This window comes from Cottoperca gobio, chromosome 18 (genome assembly GCF_900634415.1).
Source record: "Cottoperca gobio chromosome 18, fCotGob3.1, whole genome shotgun sequence".
Taxonomy (NCBI): domain Eukaryota; kingdom Metazoa; phylum Chordata; class Actinopteri; order Perciformes; family Bovichtidae; genus Cottoperca; species Cottoperca gobio.
Genome location: NC_041372.1, coordinates 4,702,301 through 4,724,277, shown reverse-complemented (window position 1 = coordinate 4,724,277; position 21,977 = coordinate 4,702,301). Strand labels below are relative to the sequence as shown.

At 42.3% G+C, this 21,977-nt stretch overlaps 1 long non-coding RNA gene across 1 annotated transcript; it reads left to right on the top strand.

The window, feature by feature from the left end:
• The first annotated feature begins 4,997 nt into the window (after positions 1-4,997).
• On the top strand, positions 4,998-18,926 carry LOC115023836 (uncharacterized). The gene is made up of 4 exons (XR_003834048.1): positions 4,998-5,130; positions 6,083-6,297; positions 14,530-14,687; positions 18,806-18,926. It is a non-coding gene; the product is annotated as an uncharacterized LOC115023836 (long non-coding RNA).
• The last annotated feature ends 3,051 nt before the right edge of the window (positions 18,927-21,977 follow it).

The window sequence follows — 21,977 nt, the reverse complement described above, 5'->3', positions numbered from 1 at the left end:
TGGTTGCTGAGAAGTTCAACATCCCTCCAGTGAGTTCGTCATCATTCTTATATTAGAATTAACTAACTTTGTGGCTCTGAGAGCTCAACGCACTGCATCCGAATAGACAAAACACAAGCAAATTAGAAAACATCACCAATTTCCCAACTCATGCGCCACATTTAGAAAAAACGCTTCCCGGCCACCGTAACGCAGTCCTGACAAGGCCAACGTGAACAGCCTCAGGTAAGAACTTTATTGTGGTCACAGAAAAAAAAGAAACATTCAAATTAATTTGTCAAAAATAACTAATTGACCCATAAAGATGTTGCAGTGAAGCTATAAAATGTGATAATACGAGACTTTTTTTGCTGCACGGTAGCTAATGTTAGCTAAAACTAGCTACAGGTAAGCTAACTGTTAAGTGCCTAATAACTTTGGCTAACCGTATCTGTTTTAAGCTAGTTTTTTCGATTTCGTTTATAACACATCAAAATGAATATGTAAATAAAGAATTACCCGGAAATAACGTTAAAGATACATGCAGAAATAAATTATATCAAGGGTGTAACTTTAGCTAAAAATTAATGTTTCACTATGTAACGTTGCTGTTGTTTTGGGGGTTAAGATTCGGTCTTTCACTAAAAACGTAAAACATTAAATTATTTTTAAACATTTAAAAACGTCACAGTGGCTTAACATTCTTAATTAAGGCACCTCAAGTAATTGAAAAACAAAGGTGATATGTCAGTATTACTCAAGTATTAACTTAAACCCAAGTATGTGTGCCCATCTCACAAAGAGCAGGTTTTACTCCTGTCATGTCTCTGCTCTATTTGTGTTCCTGTAACCCTTAAAAATTAACATAATAGACCTTTTTCACAACAGACATTTTGGCATGTCACAGCAGGAAAAGCACAGGTGTATATTCCACTTAGATCTCAGTATTGTGCATGCTGGCTCACTGACATGGCTTAATGGAACTGAACCATGTTAACACAATTAGCTTCACCTGTGTTTTTGTTGTCCTTGCACCGCATTCTGTTTTTTGCATTGTAATAGATATGGAGCTAAATCCGGGCCAAAAGTTTTAATCATTTAAAAAAAAAAAAACCTGAAAGTTAAAAAACTGAATAATATATTCAAACTAAAAATAGGTGTATGAAAGAATTCACTTTTTTATAATACTCTCATATTTGAGGTTTTTTTGTTGTTGCAGATTTTATGTTTTCAGATTCAGGTCTTATTTCTTTTTTTTTTTTTCTTTTTTTACAGTTTTAGACTTTTGGACTAATATAGCGTCGGGGGTGAGGTTTCAACTGAGAAGGGTTTTGAAATGTGAGTGACAGCAAAAACAAAGAAGGCTGAGGACCTTCCTCTATCATGTTGCCTTCAGGAAACGTAGGTACCGCGAGAAGTACGATTCAACACTTTCTATACATCATATTCATGCATGATTGGCAGTAAAAAAAAACTGACGCCAATGGCAAAGTTCCGTTAAGCAAGCAGTCTTAGACCGTACGTTGTACCAATATGAGAGCAACAAACTATGACAGACTGCAGTTCAACAGACAAACTTTTGGATTTGACGTTTCCCACTTCCACATAGCACTGTGGACGCAACGTATGCAGAGTGTCTAACGTTACTACAATTCCACAGTGGCTGCAGCTGCTCTGAACTTTATAAATGTGCTCACACAGAACCTCTCTAAATATTATACACACACACACACACGTCGGCTAGTCTCCCTTCACCCCAAATTTAAACAACCAAAAAAGTATGTTATTTTCTCCTCGTCTATTCAACAAATCATAAAATGTAATAGGCAATAACCTTTCACTCAATGTTTGATACAACTATAGACATGTAGTAAGATGTTGCCTGAATTGGATTGAACATTTCAACACTGTCCTCACAGCTCTGACTACATTTTGTCCTGTCTTATTTGGTGGGAAACCACAATTCTCCCATCGATATAATGACATGTTTGGGAGTATCTTCAAGTTCTGGTTTCTCATTTGTTTTCGCAATATCAATAGGCTCGTTTGATATGAGCTGCCCCTCGTCTGGAAAGTGGAAGACAGCAGGCAGCAGCAGCCGCAGGAGGCAGTGACGGAAAGCTGCAGAGAAGTCAGTACATGAGACAATCTAGCATTAATTATTACAATTACACCGAAAAATATGATTTTCTACAAAACGAGGTGTTTGTGGTCAAAACTAATAGCCAATCGGCTCATTGATCGGGCCCTGGGTCTTGAAGCTGGCTGCGGTATTTGGATTTCAAAAACTGAGGACGCCTCGATCTCGTGAGGTTGATTCCCACAGGTGCATGACGTCAGAGCAAAGTCGGACACAAGTCTAATGACTGGGCTAACCTTACGGCATGATTTGGCTAACAGTCAACGCACTTAATTTTTTTTTTTTAAAGCTTTCCAGGACGAGAGTGCACCTGTAAATGTGCCAAAATGTAAACTATTTGCACCATATGGTTTTATATTAATGCATGTAACTTTAAACCCATAATTGAGTGGGATCAACCTCAAACTGACAGAATACATTTGAAGGCTAAATATCACACTATAGCTTTACTCTGTCACTGTTGTCTTGTCCTTTCCAGCAGCAGATAGTTAATCTGCCTGCAGCAGACTGTCTGCAGCAGCCCATATTAATGTTATTGATCATTGTCAACTTTTCTTTGCTTCCTCTCATATCACTCTGGAGTGTGAGGCTTTTTGGCTCTTTTTCTTTCCAGTAAAGGTTTATTTTTTCATTAGTCCCTTTCTCTGTTCTTCTCCCCAATAACCTGTCTCCTTTATTGCTCACAGTCCTTAGAAAGTGACAACTTGGGAAACTGAATCAAAGTTTCAATAAAAGCTGGACTGCTGTGGGCTTTGACAAGTGAGGTGGCTGGAGCGGAACAGTACAGAAAGAGACTGAAGGAGGACATATCGGTCCCAGAAAGATAAATAGTTCATGAAGCTGTTGACTTCACCATTTTATTACTTTTGTCTCTGAATCTTCCGGCTGCCTGCAGCTCTTTCTGCCCACAAATTATTCATCGTGCTCCACAGAGGCCCCAGCTGTCAATCCTGGGATTAGGAGTTGGTTGAGAAGATGTTAGTTTGTCATGAGCTCAGGAGGTGCATGCATGCTTGATATGGTCTTGCTATTATGAGTCCATATAATCAGATTAATTTCATCTTTACGACTCTGCACTCGGACCGACTTTAATGTTTTAGTTCTTTGACCTTTCGTCTCACCTCTTTGAAGCTGCATCAGGAGGCCTGAAGAACACGATGCCCTCTGTCATGTTCACTACAGGAGGTCCGACCTGAAGGTAAATAATAATGAAGGCTACCCACAGCGATGTACATACTCCATGCATGCAAACGTGACACATTTCGTACAAATGATATTTGTGCATAAACATTACGCTCTCAAACATGATGAGAAAACTGTAGCTTTTTGAGTTTTGAAGTGAGTCAAGTAAATGTTTCATGTCAACTCTTTGCGCTAAATAATTGACAATTATTTAATACAATCAATTATTTATTGAGAGTATGTGACATGATTTGGGCGACAGTGCACATATAAAAAAATATATACATACAAGTAAATGCTCTTGATGAAAATGAATTTAAAATGTTATGATTGTGTTCTCACAAGGTGAAATTCATGTCTTTCCTGCACTTTTATTTTTGCACAGCTCGATGCTATGAATATTTCTTTTTGATGTGGGGGAATTTAAAGTGTCATCATGAATTCAGGACAGGTTTCTTCCCCTAAATGCATTTAGGGAACATGTTCCTGTAATAGCTAAATTCCTAAATGTCACTCTAAACTGAGATGAGGTCGAATTTCAGACTTACAAAAGTTTCTATAACGACGCACAGACATGTGGTATCAGTGCTTACTTACTTTAAACCACAGAGAAACTGAAGATGAATGCAGCGACAAGGAAACATGGCAGACTGCACCAGTAACCTGGTAAAGCATTCACACTGGTTAATGGGATCCTGGTCGGCTGAGGAGAATTGAAGGTTAAGGTCTCCCAACCACTGACGCTCTGGCACTCTGCAGGCTTAGAACCACATTATCTGCATTGCAGACGAACATTAAACTGGACTCCCTCTTAATGCAAGACATATGTTCTTGTTTTCTACCACAGTCCAATCAATGTTAGTGAACATGAACAACTCTCATCCTAAGCCAAAAAACAGACTTCCAGGACTCCTGCCGTGTCCTCCAGACTAACTGTCTCAGAAGAGCTTCTCAAGCTGGAAGATGCATTTGTGTGAGCCACCAGATGTTTTATTCAAGCTTAGCGAACCAAATGAGTGTTTTTCTATCGTGATGAGACCAAAGTTGAACCAACACCAAAGTCATTCCTGTTTTTTTTTTAAATTCTTTTAATACAAACTACATTTTTCTGTTGCATAGAAACAACATGTGTTGAATCTTGACCCTCAGTTCAAATTCCTGCATTAGAGATTAATTTTGCATCTGTGGATTTCTGTCAGCATAGTAACTGTTTATGGGGAAACAGGAAGATTCAATCAGATTTTATTATTCAGCACAAAACAATGCTTCCAGCAGTGTTGACTAATATACTGTGACGTAACATACAATAATTGTGCAATATTGTTCCCCCCCCCCCCCCCCCCAAATGATAATATTCACTTTCTTTCCGTCTTCACACTACACTGCTGTTACAGCAATACTGTCCGTGTAGCTGCCTGTTAGTAATATTCGACAAGACACGTGTAATCTGCATAGTGATATCATTTTGGTGACATTAGAGATTAGATTAGGCACCACCTGCTTGTATGTTTACGTTTCTGGTGAGGAACGGGCTCACAGAACACAGCCCTCTCCAATTTTGATATACATCGTTATAATTGGGTTTAATTGCTCCATCTTTCCCTACTGCGTCCCTGGGGTGTGCACAGTGGAAGTGTGACATTGTCACACTCGATAACCACCTTTTCTCTCTTGTCCATCCAGCAGAAGTTTTCACTAGTTCTGTGGATCATTCCCGGTGTAACCAAGGCCTTGTTTGTGAAGGACACAGAAGAGGAAGCTGTATAATTCCACCAAGGGCGCCTCCATCACCACCATGGCAGCAGGTGGAGTCCCCCGTGCCCTCGCAGGTACGTCCGACGCCCCCTCCCTAACCAAGTGAAGCTGCAGTGGAGTGCTGCACCGACAGATAGCGACCGAACCCCAGTGAGACGTGCTACGGAGCCCTTAATGAAAGAGTTGTGCCCCATTGAGCCCTATAATGAATGTTCTGACATTGAAAGTCCCTGGGGGGCTGCTTAATTCCTATGAGCAAGTTCAAGTATCTTACACATTTTGATAGAGGGAAAATAGTGAAGTAGTGATGGACTAAACAATGTTTAGCTGTGTTTTTTTAATTGGCAAAGTGTAGTTCGATTGGTGTGCGTGTACCTGCATGTCCCCATCAAAGAGAGGTGTTCTATATGCAGCCTTGTCCAGCTTGTGTGACACCTGTTTAGCTTTCATCCCGACTAATGGAAATGTCAAAAACACTGTAGAAAAGCCGGACTGCCCATTCTTCTCAGAATCCAAAAGATGTGAAGCAGAGATTGCTGCCAAGCCTCGTCAAAGAAACGGACACACGGGTGCAGCGCTATGCAGTGTTATAACTGATAAGAGCTTTTGTAGATTTTGGTAATGATGTCCCTGAATACCAAGTGAGCTGCAACTAAAGAGACTCGCAGGAATTAATAAAAAATGTCTGCCCATTTCATGACCGCAGTGGTTTCCTGCTTTCGAGAGATCACAAAAGAGAATCACAGAATGCCATAAGTATTTCAGGGTGTCCTTTTTTGGAGATTTTGCATCCCCATTATGATCTGGCTCATTGTCTTTCCTCTGTCTTCCCTTTCTATGGCACTCTTTAATTCCTCTTGTACTTTCTCTCTCTCTTCACACTCATTTCCCCGTTTTTCCTCTGCCCTTTCTGTCTTGTCTTTAATTCTTTCCCTCCCCTCCTTTTATCCCTGTGTTCCCTTTTTTATATCTACTTCTCTTCACTCTGATTCATTTCTCCTGTGCTTCACTCTTTTACATGGACAGGTGGCAGAGCAGCTGGTCCACGTGTCAGAGACGGTGATCACAGAGGAGACGTTTGATGCGGCCGTACAGTTTGGCACAGTGCCGGGTTAACCCGCCCAGTACTGAGCAGGATGACCTGTTTGCATGCCCCCTTGGTTGCCCTCAACACCTACTGGGGAAGCATGGAAGGACATCTACTCCACCAACATGTACGGCTTCCACTTTCAGCCTCACAGGTGGGTCACTCAGCGGGAGAGAAAGGGACGGTTCACCATCAAACACTAAAGTTGATAGTAGTTCTAAAGAAACTCTCATAAAGAGGACGTGCACGGGTCTCCTCCTCCTGACGTTGGGCACCGTCCTGGTACCAGAGAGACACATCTGAATATCGGTTTTGAAAATTGAATTTAAATAAAAATACAAAATGAAAATGTCATCCCTCCCTGTGCGGTACTAAATCTCTACTGTTGTGGTTAAACCTTTGACATAGTTTCTTGTTCTTTCTTTCAGTCCTCTGGAATATCCAATGTCGAAAGCATAACTTCCCTCAACAGCAGTTTAAGGAAGCTACCTAAAAATGAAAAGATTATGCCCTTTGACAAAATGTCAGTTTGACAGCCAACCATTGATCTGCTTCATGTGGAACGACAAGCTCTTCTACATGTTAGACGTATTCTTTCATGTTGCAGCCAAAGAGATGCTCTCTGTTTGCAAAGCACAGGAAGGTAAACGCTGACGGACTAGTTGAATTGAGAGACACACGGGGGTAATCACACAGCGTACTGGTGCGTTGTGATGCTTCAATTCTCATGCTAATTATCTCAATCAGTGTACAAAACGCCACTGCTTTTCAAAGAAGCACCACGCCGTCGTACACGTACGCATGTGTACACACTCACACGGGTAGTAAACAGAAATTGCACACCCACAATTACAGCCTCCTCCACCTGACACAGCTCCATGTTTCCAGGATAATCAGACAAAGATTGGATAATCCTGACAGAAATCCTTTTCATTCCCTCAGCCCCCTGCACATTCTCATTTTGCTATATCATTTTCAGTCAATACACCAACAATCAAAGACATTTCAAGGATTTAAAATTCCTCGACTCTAAAATCTGTCCTGTGGGGGGGGGTAAACATTTATTTATTTTTGCTTTCTAGAATCTTTATTCTAAACTTTTTGAATTCAATGACGTGGCGATGATTTCTCCCCTGTGACTGCAGATGGGTGGTTTACAGCATAGATGTGTATGTAAATGGAGAACGCAGGTAATGGTACAGCTCTTGGGTATGCAGATTCCGCTCCCATGTCAGATTGAGTGGAAGCAATCATGCAAAGCACTTATTTGGCTCTGAGCAAGGCTTTACCTCAATCACTTTGTCTTCAGTGATTCACTGCAGGCTCACAAAGGTTAAATGACCACAGAAAGCATGCACATAGATGTTCACATACAGCATCACCAACAGAACCATGGCCAGTGGCTGAATAACACAGTCGCGCGCAGGTTTCTGTTATGTGCTCTTCAGATGATTTGCTCACCTTCTGTGCTTCGAGTTGCCTCATTATTTCTCTTTTCCTCCTCGTGTCCTTGTCTAGTTCATCTCCTCTGTTTTAAGGATCACGGAGCGCTGCATGTTGCTGCAACTGGGTTCCGATTCCGCTTCTTGATTTCTAACCCTAACCCTATTTCTTTGAGATAACACATGCTTATTTCACAGGGAAAACCTTTTACACAAATGTATATTCACTTCATAAGGTTTACGGAAGCTGCAAATTAATTGCATACAATTTAATTTGGTTGCGGTTATTAAATAATATGATTCATTCATCTGGCATTTTGGATTCGGTTCTTACATGGAACCTAGTTTTGGTTACCAACTCTAATGAAAGTGTGTGTAGATCCTTACGGTTCCCTCAGTGAGAGATCCACTCATTATTCTTTATGACTTTATGACCTTACACACACTGTTCCCTCTGCTTTCATTCATGCACCTGTTCTTCATTTATCACTGATCGTTTTAATTCATGTTGGGATGTGATGTTATTTTTCACCTTGTGCATATATTCCCAGTGGTTCGTGCTGCATATGTGGCGTGCTTTTGGAGTTCTTACTTGGCTTTCTCTTGTCCATTGCTGGTGAAGTTGTAATCACTTTCTCCCGCAGAGGGTTGCAGATTGAAATCCATTTGATCTCAGTGCAAAGAGTTGGATGCATATTTCATTCCATGTATCTCTTCAGCAGTTTTTCCTTGTGATTTTGTAGACACAGAAAACCTAAAAGAGTGCCACTCTCTCGACACTTTCAACTTTTATGCAGTTCCTATTCTTGCACTTTGTAGGCGTAGAAACCTCAAAGAGCGGTGCTCTCTTGAGATGATATATACGACTTTACTGCATTTTCCGTATTTGGAAAGGAAAACAAACCTTTTTTCTGCATGATCAGCGTTCTCTCATAAAAGAGTAATCCAGTGAAAGCCTTGGTGTGGCTGCGTTCGATGTGGAATGTTTTATATAATGTTATTTTTGAACAGATAATGTGGAAGGAAGGCCTACAGCGCAGCCCCGAGGAGGCCAGCAAGGACAAGAAACCAGTGGAGAGAATGGAGAATACGCCTAAGGGTGTGTGTGTGTGTGTTTGTGTTTGTGTGTGTGTGTGTGTGTGGTGCCTTTTGTCTCTCCATTCATCTCTGGGGATGCTGTCTAAAAGGTCACTCAGACTTTATCTTTTGATCTGTGATTCTCTGTTCAAAACGCCATTGAAGCTCCAGCATCTGCTTCCTGACTCTCACTCTTTAGAGTTCTTATTTAATGAGGCACTGGGCTCTTCACCTCTCACCTTCACCTATCCACATTCTTCACAGTTTTTTGTTCTTTGTACCTCCATCATCTCTCTCCTTCCATTTCTAAACCATCTCATTCAATGCTTTTATTTCAACCTTTCATTGTGTCCCATTTCCAACATAATTTCAACCTTTACTTAGCTCTCTTTGTCTAAACCTGACTTCTTTCACCTCTTTATCTTCCCTTTCTGCCTTCAGACCACAGAGCCACTGAATGCCCATACAATGATGAGGATGAGCGAAAATGTCTGGCTTCTTGCAAGAAATGGACTTCTGGAGGAGCTGCTGTTCCAATCTGTGAACGTGAACTGCAACTCTTACTCTAAAAGCTTAGTGTATTCTGTCATTTTCTGTTTGGAAATGTTTGCAACAAAAAAGCATATTCCATCATTCCTATAATTGGGAAAAGTTATGCTGCATTGTCCTTCTTCACTTTAACAGCGGTGACTATTATTTCAGACGAGTTAGCCGTTGCATCGCGCTGCTTTTTTAAAGTGCACGCAAAGTGTGGCTTGCAGCATTTTTGCATTGTGACACAGCACGTAGCTCTGGCCAGCACAGCATATTGGCTGGTATAAAAACACCAAAGAGGCACAGTATGATGGATTGTGGGCAAACGGAGAACATTGAGGCTTTATCCGCTGTGCTTTACAGCTCTGACTTGGCTTAGCAAGCTAAACAATCCATTTAACACCGTCGGGCCAACCCTGTCCAACAGCACCTGCTTGGATGTGGAATTTAGGCACTCCATGACTGATGACACTGGCTAATGCTCATAACACACACCGTTACCTTTCTGCACAAAGGAGAATGCAGCCAGTGTTTGAGTTTATTGAATGCATTAAATAGTGGTGTAAGAAAATATCAATAAAACTGAGTTAAGTTTTGCGATACTCTATCGCTTCTCATAAACGCTCACAAGTAGTGCTTTGATGTTGGACGTTACAAGTACTGTGATAAAAGCAAATGCAGGTCCCATTGTTCTGATAACATAGCAAAGCTTTTTTTACTCGGATTGAATGCATATGGCAGTTCTTAATACAATGTTTCCCTAAAAGTCTTAAAGGACAGCTTACAGTATCTCAATATGTTGCATCGTAGCCCCTGTTTCATGATGCGTATCGTGTCGCCAGACTCACCAATACACAGCCCTAGTAATTAGATGGGGAGGACGGTAAAGGATATGAGGAACAGTCTCGGCATGTTTATGTGAGCGCCAAAGCAGGCTGTTGGGCAGAAGCGGAGTACGCTCTATTAATGTTTCTCTTTTATGTCAAGTGCGGAGCAGAGCTTGAGGTTTGCCATTCATCACTAGAGGTACAATGCAACATATCTGCAGGGAAGAGAGCTGTTTGAGATGGATATAGACGGATAAATGTTATACATCACAATGGCTTTTACCTGCTGGTACGTCTAGACTTTGTGTACTCAGCTTTTTAATGCTTTTTCTTTGTGTGTGTGTGTCTGTTGTGCCCAGATTGCTTTCTGCAGGTGCAGTCAAACCTATATTGAAGGAGCCATGTGAAGAGTTTTCCCAGCTCGAGCCTCGCCAAGTTGCTCCTAAATTGTGACGCATTGTCAGTGTAATCTGCATCGTATGGGTCAACTCAATCCACCACAACGCACAGTGAGAGGATCTCTTCCACACCACAGTGTCTTTGCTTGGTCATCTCTCGCTGCGTCTATAAGCCCTGCTTCAGACTTCTTTGTGGTGGATTATTAATAGATGTGCTACCTCATGGTCCTTTACACGAGCAATCATGTATTCCACAGATAAGTGAGTGGAGCAACAGTAAGAGATAACCTTTCACTGACAGAATGTCCTTTCAGTTGTAGATCAGCTCTCCAGTTGGATTAGGATTTTGTCTTGTTCTGATAATGCATCATCGTCACTGAAGCCCACTCCCACTCATCCTGTGTGCTCGCACATTCCAATACCCTGACAGTGAATGCGCCGAATGAAAGGCCTGATCACGGTTTTCATTACGCCAGATCTTTTCATGCCAATTGACAGCTCCACAGACCAAAACAAAAATGTGTAACCTCAAATACTTATGCTTTGAACTCTTTGTTGCAATCCATTGATGCTCTGTTGCCTGACTGACTTTCTCTTCCTCTTAGTCTTTTATGTATCCCACTGTTTTGACATCTTCCTTATCTTCTGATCTGACAGCACTGTTAGGGTGATGCTTCTTTCAGAACAACTTGGGTGCCTTTAAACCTTTTGTGCCACTAAACGTGCACCTTTAACCCACACTAAGTTCAATGCAGCGCACTCCATTTCCAGTTGTAGCTCGGGGAGTTAGATGCCACGTGGAGTAGAATTTCATTAATCATGTTGTTCTCAGTTTAAAACGACGGCAACTATGCTGAGCGGTGTGATGGCTTCATAACCTACAGTACATCAGTACCTTGAGCGTCTCACATCTGGTCACATCTCCATCGTCTGCCTTAATGTTTTACATTTTCCAGAGCTCCAGAGGGCACAGAAGGCTTTTCTGTGCCCTCTGAGTCATTTTACTCACTTATTTATTATTTCTGGTACCTGAGGTGGAGTTAAAGTATTTTACAGCCATTTCGGTTCCTTGCTGCAGGATAAAGGTACCTTGTCTGTGCCGAGCAGGCCGGCAGTGAAGCTTGCAGACCTCTGCATGTATGTATGTTTGCATATTGTGTGTGTGTTTTAATGAAAGATCTTGAAGTGTAACTGTGTCTATGTAACCTGCTCTCTCTGCAGTGGTGCATGTTGTCATTGGCCATGGAGGAACTTGGGAACCTGTGGCTCGCCGTGCTTTATGCAGCGCTCCTGCAGCATAGCTCACTTTATGTTTTCCATCTCGTGTTTATGGTTGGGAGACTTTCTTCCCCCTTGAGTTGCATGAAATAACAGCGATGGAAAATGTCTTGTTTATTTTCTGCAGAAAAAGGATTCCGTCAGGCAGCGAGGCCCTCTCCTTCTTTTCTGGAGCAGAACCAGATCACTGATGTGGTTTCCATTTGTGTCTGATGTTTTTTGGCTAATACTTTCTAATCAGAGTCCATTTGTGTCATGGTAGCGTGTGTGGTTGTCTGCCTCTTTTTATGTCTGTGTAATGCATGCACTTAGTGTGTCCCGTTGTGTGTGTGCACATCTGCGACTGTGAGTCTGCATTGTATTCCAAGTGTGTGTGTGTGAGTGTGAGTGACTAGCCACTGCCCCCTCTCTCTCCTGCAGGGCCTCAACCATTTTCTTCATTTGTTGCAGCTTTATGTTTCTTTTCTTTCTTTTTTTTTTTTACCCTCCTCTTTTCTTTTTGCACTTGGGAACACAATGTCTGGTTTAATATCATTTTCCAATCACTGAAGGCTGCAGGGCAAGGACTTTTGACTGGGCTGTTTCGTTCCAGCTAATACCAAAGAGAGGGGAGAGAAAATAATAACCCTGGTGGTTGATAATAGCTGCAGTGATCATTCTGCAGTCATTTGCCTCTGGTGCGCTCTCTCTCTCTCTCGCTGCAGCTGATGTTGTCTTTGTTTTGTTACTCCCCGCTTCACAGAGCTACACCACTATTACAAGCTGTCCGACACCCTTCGTCTCCTCCATGTCCATCTGAGATATATTCAACACCATCTGGTTGTTTTTACAGAGGGAAAAACCCAAACGTGAGAGATGTGTAGTTATAAGAGAGAACATCACATCCAGTGGATCTGTACTTTTAAAGTCAACACTGGCCTGTTTTATTCTCGTCGATGTGAAGAGGTCCAGATTTTGAGAGAACTGATTATACAAGGGCTTAGGGAAATCTCTGGAGAGTTAAGATTCAGGGACATATGTTGTCTTCATCTTCACCCGCCTCTCTCTTCTACCCATCCTTTTTTTTTTTTTTCTGAGAGGGAGGCAGTCAGACTGAGGAGGAAAGGAGGGAGGGAGGGGAAAAAAAATCATTATTAACTCATAAGCTGGTTAATGCTGTAGCACTCTCAACCTTCAGCTCAAATGAGAATTTCCGTCATTTACATATCAATTTAATTTCCTGTGTTTCCCTCTACTCGCTCACCCTCCTTCATTAAAAGCAGCATTTGCTTGCCACTGCAATCAGCCTGTGCAACACATTTTCCTGGGCAGTGAGCACTCACACACACTCTTAGGCACCCTGCACGCGCGCTTACACACACACGTGTATATAAACTAAAACAACACACGGGCACACATGGAAAAACATTGATGTTTTGTCACAAGCAAATGCAGATACGCGCACACACCTGCCTATACTTTGTGTCACATGCACATACAGATGTGCAAGTACACGCACACACATACACACGCAGTGAGAGAGGCAGGCAAGCAGACGGAGCCCCCTCCGTGGTCCGCTGTAGCTCTGTCAGGATTAAACCTGTGATCAGAGAAATGAAAGGGAAGCTGTCATTCCACATAGGCCTCTATACACATCATCCTCAATAATTACACCCTCTCCTTCCTTCAACTCACTTCCTCCTCTCTTATAACCTCCTACCTGTATGTGCGTGTGTGTGTGTGTGTCACAGACGCCATGCTTGACTGGCACCCAGCACATCAAATAGGGGCTTTTATGAAATGTGCGCCTGCTTGAATTACACTCACTTTAAACCGTACCCTTTTTTCCCCCTCTGTTCTGTGTGTGTGTGTGTGTGTGTGTGTGTGTGTGTGTGTGTGTGTGTGCGCCCATGTGAGCATGAGTGTCCGCTTTTGAATCGATACAGATGTGCCCAGCCCTGCGGGGCTCACATCTGGCGCTTAGATTGAACCTGCAGGGGATATATGCAACTAACTACTTCAATCTGGGGTTTTAAGCTTATGAATGTGATCAAATATTCAGTTCAAGAAAAGTGTTACACGGCAAGGCCTCAAGTGTAAAGCAAGTTTAAGGTCTGTCAATTTAAGTCTATGCCATGTGTGACCTTTGGTGTGAAAGTCAAGAGGTACCAGATCCAAGCTGTCATAGAATAATCCCTTTTTATTTTTATGACTATTTCTTATGGTATCAGAGAGGATATAAAGATTCAACCTGTGACACGTCTCCAACATGATACATGAGGAGTGTAGCTTACACATTTATTAACATTTTATTATGTTTGTTTTCTATTTAAGAGTCACTTTTTGTTTTTATGTTTGATTATGTTTTTTTTAATTAGGTAAATTGTTAAGGCGAACATCATTTGTCACATTTGCTCTGTACTCTAGTCTCAGTTTAGTTTGTATGTAGTTTGTTAGTTTTAGTTATTTTACCAACCTTTAAGATCTCTAATTACTTACTAAGTTGAGTCTCACAGTCGACCTTACTGGACCCAGATCTCCTCCCCAGCCAGTGTAACGCTTCTGTTTCTTCAGCTGAGCTTCGTCAAAACTAAAACGTGTGCTCTGAAGCGGGTAATGAAATGGCTAATACCTTGGTTTTGCTTGCTGTTTGTGCTCTTTTTTGCAGCTAATGACTTTGTACTGTAAGACTCCTTCATATTCAGGGTTTTGTATAACAGTGACTTGTTATTATAGCTCAGCACTTGAGCGTGTAATAAATGTAAATCTCTGTGTCTGTAACTTGGTCCCCCGAAACTCATTATTTGTGACAAGTGTGTGAGACAGTGTTTATTTTTTTGCTGTGTTGCAGATGAGTAATGAGATCATCCGCCTGTGCTTCCAAAGCATCTCTCTGGACAGGATCTTTGAGGGCTTTGTGTCATCCAGCCAGCAGAACCTCAGCGACTGTGTCCAGTGCTGCTTGTCCTGGAAGGACGTTTACCTGCAAGCCTCACAGATTCACCACCAGTAAGAACAATCTCACTCACCCAGCGGTCCTTTTATAAATCTGTGAAATGTTAGATTGGTTTATTTTCATTTAAATCCACATAGAGCATTACGGTATTAAAAGTAGTAATTAGAGGTCTTAATTTTTCACTGTGTTGCGTTATCTTCAATTAAATGTCTTTTCCACACAACTGTAAAATTTAAATAGATAGTTGAGGCAGGGTTGGGAAGGAAGCCAGAAATAAACCCCGTTAGAGGCATGGTAAATCAATGGGACTGGCTGTAGTGTGGATTAATGTTCTTATCCTCTAGAACAGTTTATTAAGCTGGAAATGCATAATATCCTCAGATCCCTAATCAACTCAAAGCATCCCATTTAATGACTGACCTTTACAAAATACAGTCCTTGACAAACATTCAGGTTTCAGCACAAACTACGAGATCACATTTAATTTGTCCATTTTCAGCTAATTGAAATCTGCAACTAATTCATGCCCTTGCAATTTGGCCTGAGGCGTTATGTTTCCAGGTTGTTCTCGTGAACACCATATCTAAGAATTGTCACGAGACAGCAGAAATCAGACTCCACAACACTCAGGCAATATATTTGTACTTGAAGAGTCAGGAGTTGTGTGTGCTGACTGTCCTTGGCCCTGTTTACTCCAGACTATAATTCAGAAACTCATTGGTGTTACTGTGGGATTTCAAATAGTTAAGCGTGTTCTCAGCTGCACAGCATTTTCGGTTGACTACGTTTAGTTTAACATGCACATCCAGTCCAGTCTTAGATCTAACGCGGTAAACACCACATGAAGAACCTTTCATATGCTGTTGATTTATCATTTCAATACTTTCATTAGCTGTGTTCATTCTGAAATAATTAGATTTTGCTTTTTTTTGTGTGTGTGTTCTCTCTTAAAGTTGGGACGCAATCAGATCATCCATGAGATCAGTTTCAGTACACGAGGTGCCACAGGGAGTGCATTTTTGAGTCGGATTAGCCAGCTTCAACTCATTCTCTAGAACTAAATTTTAATTTAATTTACTACATGAGACGCAGTAGTTTTTCCCTTCTTGGAGAATAGGAGACCTACTGCCTGTCGCAAATGCAAAACAAAGTTTTAAGTGGGAGTTTAGATTAGGAGCCGAATTTACAGCAGATAAAAGTAATTATTATCACAACAGAAGAGGGAAAGCAAATCTTTGAGTTAGCGGTTATTGCTAGGACAAGCTTACCAACACGTTGTATTTAGATAGACGAATGTGGTGTCATAATACTTTCTTTAATAAATGGGTCTTTAATCTGCATTTACATTATCCCTACACTAACTACTGACTGTACTCATCACCAGGACAAATTACAAAAGCAGTTCCATTCTCCAGCTCATCACCTCTGTGGAAAATGTGAGCGTGGCAGTTATCACAGCGTTGCCTCTGCTACTGATTCCATCGATGATAATGACTCGCTCTTCTTACTAAATGATGGCATAAGAGGCCAGTTGTGTAGAATGACAGAAGTGCCTGCGAACTTCAAAGTGATACCCAAAGCGCTGCAGTGACAGCAGATCACTGCAAACATCTGCCTTTTCCCCGTCAGCTTGTCACCTTCCTCTCGCTGTCTTTGCATGCATCTCCATACACTGCATCCCACACATAGACTGTACCTGTGCGGGTCGCTTAGGTACATTAGTGGTCCGACGTGCTGCTGCAATCTGCTCACCCGGGACTTGATCCCGATATGGGCGAGGGACTGCTGCAGGGGCTTTATGCTGCGCTATCCCTGGTTGGACTGACAGGCTTCCAGTGACACATTACACACATGAGATGAGGTTCATTCCCATGCAGAGCCCGCAGCGATTTCCTGGCCTGGATATTGCAACATATGCGTCCCAACAAAAGATGCAAACAAGTAAAACGCAAAAGAAATGGAGCATTTTAATGGAGTCAGTGGGAGGGGGCGAGCTTGAAACTGTGCTTCAAGTTGTTTGTTTCCTTCAGTTTGTCAGTTAATCAGTGGGTCAGGTTTTCTGAACCACACATTTTCACTTCATTACTATGATTGCCCTAAGAGAGAGTCTGAAGGGCTACCGGTGTTTTCACTGGGTGGCACAGACACACAGACACACACACACACACACACAAACACACACGTTCCAGGCTCTCCAATACCCCTTTGGGCCTCTCGCTGTTTGCACGGGCAATCGACCTCGTCCAACCAATTAAAGACAGCGCTTAGTTCCTGATCGATGCCTGAGGTTGGGGTGGGGCGGGATGAGGACAGCAGGAGAGGAGAGGAGCTATTCAAGAAGATCCACGTCGTGACCCAATGACAGCTTTTATTTGGTCTTCCTCTTTGAGGCTCTTCACCCTGAGATCACACTTAATGTGCCAAATGCATCTCTCGCTCTCCCTCGTGGAATTCAATTTAAATACGATAAGCAGTCTTTGCTGCGTCACTTTGTTTGGATGCTGGATAAAGCTGTTTGGAATGAATCCACTTGTCGATTCACTCGCTTTAATTCTTCTTTGTGAAGATGCGTATTTGTCAATGAATGAACATGCGACACTATTGATCATAGAGACGTCTACATTATGTCATCACTGAGTAAGAGTCGACCCCCAAAGTTAGCTTTATTTTATCCTCTCGTGATGCAGAGAGTGGATCATCGTTATCTATCGCTGTCTTTAGTTCACAGTTTGTCTGCGAGTAAGCCTGATAGATGCGGCGTGTAGTGACAGGAAGTGTAGGGGAGATGCATACGTTTGAAAGAGGGAGACGACTCATAACTTCCAAACCTTCACAATCGTAAATATTTCCTTTTTGTATCAGTTTTCTTTATTTATGGAATTTCCAGCAGACCTTGAACTCTTGGTGAAAGATAGCCACATGTTGAGAAATAAATGAATACATTCCCTGCTATCTCTAGTCAGTCCTTCCTTCATCAGCAGCTGGTGAAGGAGGGAGGGTGTTAAGTAAAGAGACGCCGATCTGTTTTTCTCCCCTTCAGATATCACACCAGTGAGCCTGTCACCCACACAGCCAATATCACAGTCAGTCCACACACTGGGTTCAGTCACAGGGCAGGGAGAGAAAGCAGAAGGGAGGGAAGACAAAATGAGGAAGAAGAAGAAGAAGAAGAAGAAGGGTAAAAATGTGTAACTGTGGCGTGTCCTGCTGCCTCAGAGCAAATAGCCAATGCCATGTGCTTACAATGTTGTTTTATCCTCTCGTCCCAGCTCTCCTCTTTCTCTGCTTTATGTAATATAGCAACTACATGCAAGATAAATAAATAGTGACAAGTAGTTCGCACCAAGTTGCCAAAAGAAAAGAGAGGGAAGCTATGAAATAAAAAAAAGAGGTATGAATGGGAGAGGAGGGAAACGGATTGAAAGAGAGAGGCGAAGCTTGTGTGGAAAACATGAGAGGAGCAGTGGAGTAGTGTTGGATAAGCTATACACGAGGGCATAAAAGGGACGTAGAAGGAATAAGCAAAGTAGGGCTTTAACATCACAATACACCTCGGTAGCTCTGACACAGCCGAACCCGTACATATTTGCTGCTGTGAAAAGCACGATCCAGGGAAATTGGTGAAGTGCTTCGAGATGCAATGTCAACACAACAATACTGACAGCTTGGAAACCCATTTGTTAGTCCCCCAAGGATCCCACCATCTCTGAATTTGTCACAGAATTAGATATCAGCTAGGGAATGCTGCCTCCTCTGTGGCAAATGGAATAAGCTCCAGAATGAAGTCATACATTGAAAGTCTGCTGGCAAATTGTCATCAGCACCACCACGGTAGCCAGACTGTAGCATTTGCGTCCTTCTCACCTCCCTGCTCTTAAAGCACATCATATTTCACATGTTTCTGTGGCGATGAGTTGGTCCCTCCCACGCATGTATTAAGTGTAATGAAGTGATTTTGAGACACTTTAACATTGAAGAACAGGCTGTAATTGCAGTTGAGTAAATCTTTTTGATGCATGAATGCCCGTTTCTTAAGTTCTGACATTTGAACTCCCTTTAGTCCGTTTTCATTAGGCTACAAAGCAATTAGGAAATCCCACTGCATAATCATAGGTACGATATTAAATGACCTCCTGGAGATGGGCACTAATGTATGTATTTTGTAATTCAGGATAAGGAGGTGTTGAACATCAGGGACTATGTTGATGATTTCTGCTGCAGCCAGTTTCCTGTTATGCTGTCGGAGACAACAGCTTTCGGACTCATCACACAACACCTCTCGCCTTCATGAGGTAATAAAGTAGGTGTTGAGCCCTTCATCTGGCTCATATTTCTCCTTTTTACTTTTCTCACTCGGCCTCACCTCTGTCTCTACTTTCCTTTTGTTTCTTTTGCCTTAACCACCTCCTCTCCCTCTCACCTTCTCTCTTTCACCTTCCTCCTCGCACTCTCCTCTTCTCTGTCTCTCACTCAACAGTCAATTTGACGACTCAAGGAGACACAGGAGTTCAAAACGCATTCGCAGATCGATCAAAGTTGAGACTGAACCATGAAAAGCGCTATGAATCACCGTTACCTTCTCTGCTCTTGTGCAACCTCTCCTTCACTGTTGGAACATGTATGTTTATATTAGGCTATACAGTATGTGTGTGAAGCCGCACACTGAACAGTTTATTTAGTTTATATAACCCTCAGGAGTGTCCGTTGAGTGTGTGTGTGTGTGTGTGTGTGTGTGTGTGCGTGTGCGTGTGTGTGATACTAGATCTATCTTGTATGTGCATGTAAGTGTTGTATAAGCATGGCATGGTGACACATGATAAATGTGAGGTTGGCCACAGCCTGCCCTCCCGCCTCTCTGTCCTCCGGGTGGCCTCATTGTTGCTTTCTCTTCCTCTCTGTTGTTCTCTTCATCTCTCACTGTCCTCTTTTCCTTTGCTTTTAGACCACTTCCAAGCACCAACTATTCTCTGTGTTCTTTGCATGTGCATCCATGCAACACACACACACACACACACACACACAAATACACACCCCTCTCTCTGTCTTTATTTAATCATTGGCTCTATTACAGGGGATATTTTCCCAGACAATGCCTCAGAAGGCGGTGAGCCAGGCAGGCCGAATGAGAGGGGGAGATCTCTCTATCCCTCATCACATGGAAGCCACAGTACTGGCACTCCCACTGACTGAGATGAATGAATTTAATATATCTCCCTTTTGAAGCACAGATGACCTCCTGATATGGCTTTCTTTCTCTCTATCGCAGGAGGCCTTTATTTAGTCTTACTCTGCCCGTGAATTCTGGAAACGCACAGGAAGACATCTGAAGGGATTCTGACAGAGTATAATTTGTTTTGTGGCCTGACGTGACTCGTGTATATCTCTGTCCATATAGGAGCGGCCCCATTTCCCCCCACCAACACTTTTATGATCATCAGATAGCGCTTATCACAGGAGTTTATGTTTGTGTGGCTGTATATAGCGGAAGCAACAAGCTGTGCCTATGGGAAATATGATATTAAAGTCAGTTTAATAGCTGCTGTAGCTTATGTTGGGATAATGTTGGGTAATATAAAATTAAGAGGGGTGATTATTTTCTCTGTGTAAAGGTATATTTTTCTTCCGCTTCTCTTATTATTTGACCCTCGGCTAAGTGTTAAGGGTCAGCCAACTGCTGTGATGCCTCAGGAGCAGGTCAGAAATCACTTAGTGAAGCTTTATTTCCTGCACCTTGACTCTCAAAAAATATCTCTTTTTTTTTTGCCATTTGCCGTGTGTGTCAGTTTATTATGATGATGTGCTTCCATACTGAAGTAAGCCGCGATGACCCCTCTTTTATTTCCATCCTTATTGGATCTAGTGCTCTCCTGAGACAGCAGAGATGTTGATGCCTCCGGTCATTTCTCTGTCCCTTTATAAACCGACTGTCCCACTGGGCTATGTAAGTCCCACTTAATTAGGCCCCAAATTGGATGGATTTACGCTTATCCAGACGTCAAAATGTCTTTTATTGGGTATTTATCCCATGAGGTTAGGGCCACACTGATCAAATTACACTGATTCAGACTTCTGCATAGCTAAAGTCTGTGCATGTTCTGATTGCATGGGTGGAGTTATAGTGCGCACACATACTGTACATACATACTGAAACCCCAACCCCATGTCAACCTATCCTTCGGTATAAATGGAAAATATGTTATTTGATTATTAATAAGAGAAATGGCTTTAAAACCTCAATAGGGACCCCTACAGGCCAGGCGTCTTCCTACACCCACCCAGACCAAGCTGCCCTACACTGCTGTGAACGTGTGTAACATGATCACAAATCAGCTGATGTCACTCCACAGATGCAACCACCACAGGAACCTTTGGGCACAAAGATGGTTACATTTGGAGATGACGGTGCACCAAATTGATGCGACACAACAGATAAACGTGCTGAAAGTGATGTACAGAATCCTTATTTCCTTCACATGCATACAAAGTAGATTTGCTTTAAGGGTTGGACAGTAGAATGTAAGTTGTAGCCCCTTCTCGCTACACGTCACTATTTAGACACCTATGGTGAAAATGTAGGCAAGTAGTCGTTTTTCTTTCCCCATTACAAGGTTAACATCTTTCTTAAGCCTCATCTGTCATTTAAATTATAATCAACCCGGTAAATGAATGATCCATCATAATGTTTTAATGGCATAATTTAAGAGTCTCCAACTCCTCCGGTGAGTGAGTTTGATGAGTTAAAAGAGGCCACAGTTTGAAGGACTGGTGGAAAAGGGTAGAAGCGATGATAAACAAAGCCTTTACGTACCCAAAACACCTGCGCGGCTTTGTATGTGAGCAGAATTTGGCATTTATTTGTGTGCACGCGTAGGTGTGTGTGGAGAGTGACTGAGCAGGTTTTGCACACACACTGGGCACCAGAGTGCTGTTAATTTCCGCCTGAGCAGGGGAACGGCCACTAAAAGTATCATTGAAGTGATGAATGTGCTGCTCGGCACCGGCATCAGTGTTTAATCTGAGTCATTGGAGAAATAGCAGCACATCAACTTCAAACGACTTCCTTTCATCTGCAGTTAGAGACGGAGTCACAGATGTGGACCCTCTCTCTTTCTCCTTGTTCCATTTCTCCTGCACATTTTCTTAATGCCATTCTCTACAGTTCAAATGAATGTAAAACCCCATCCTTCATACCTCCACCTTAAATGTATGTGCAGCACACTTGTGTGTGTGTGTGTGTGTGTGTGTGTGAATATACTCCATAGTATCAAATGGCTTTAGTAGATAAACTAGTCTTCAGTTAATGTGACGCTGCTGAACAAACTCTCATTGGCTGTTTTATGACA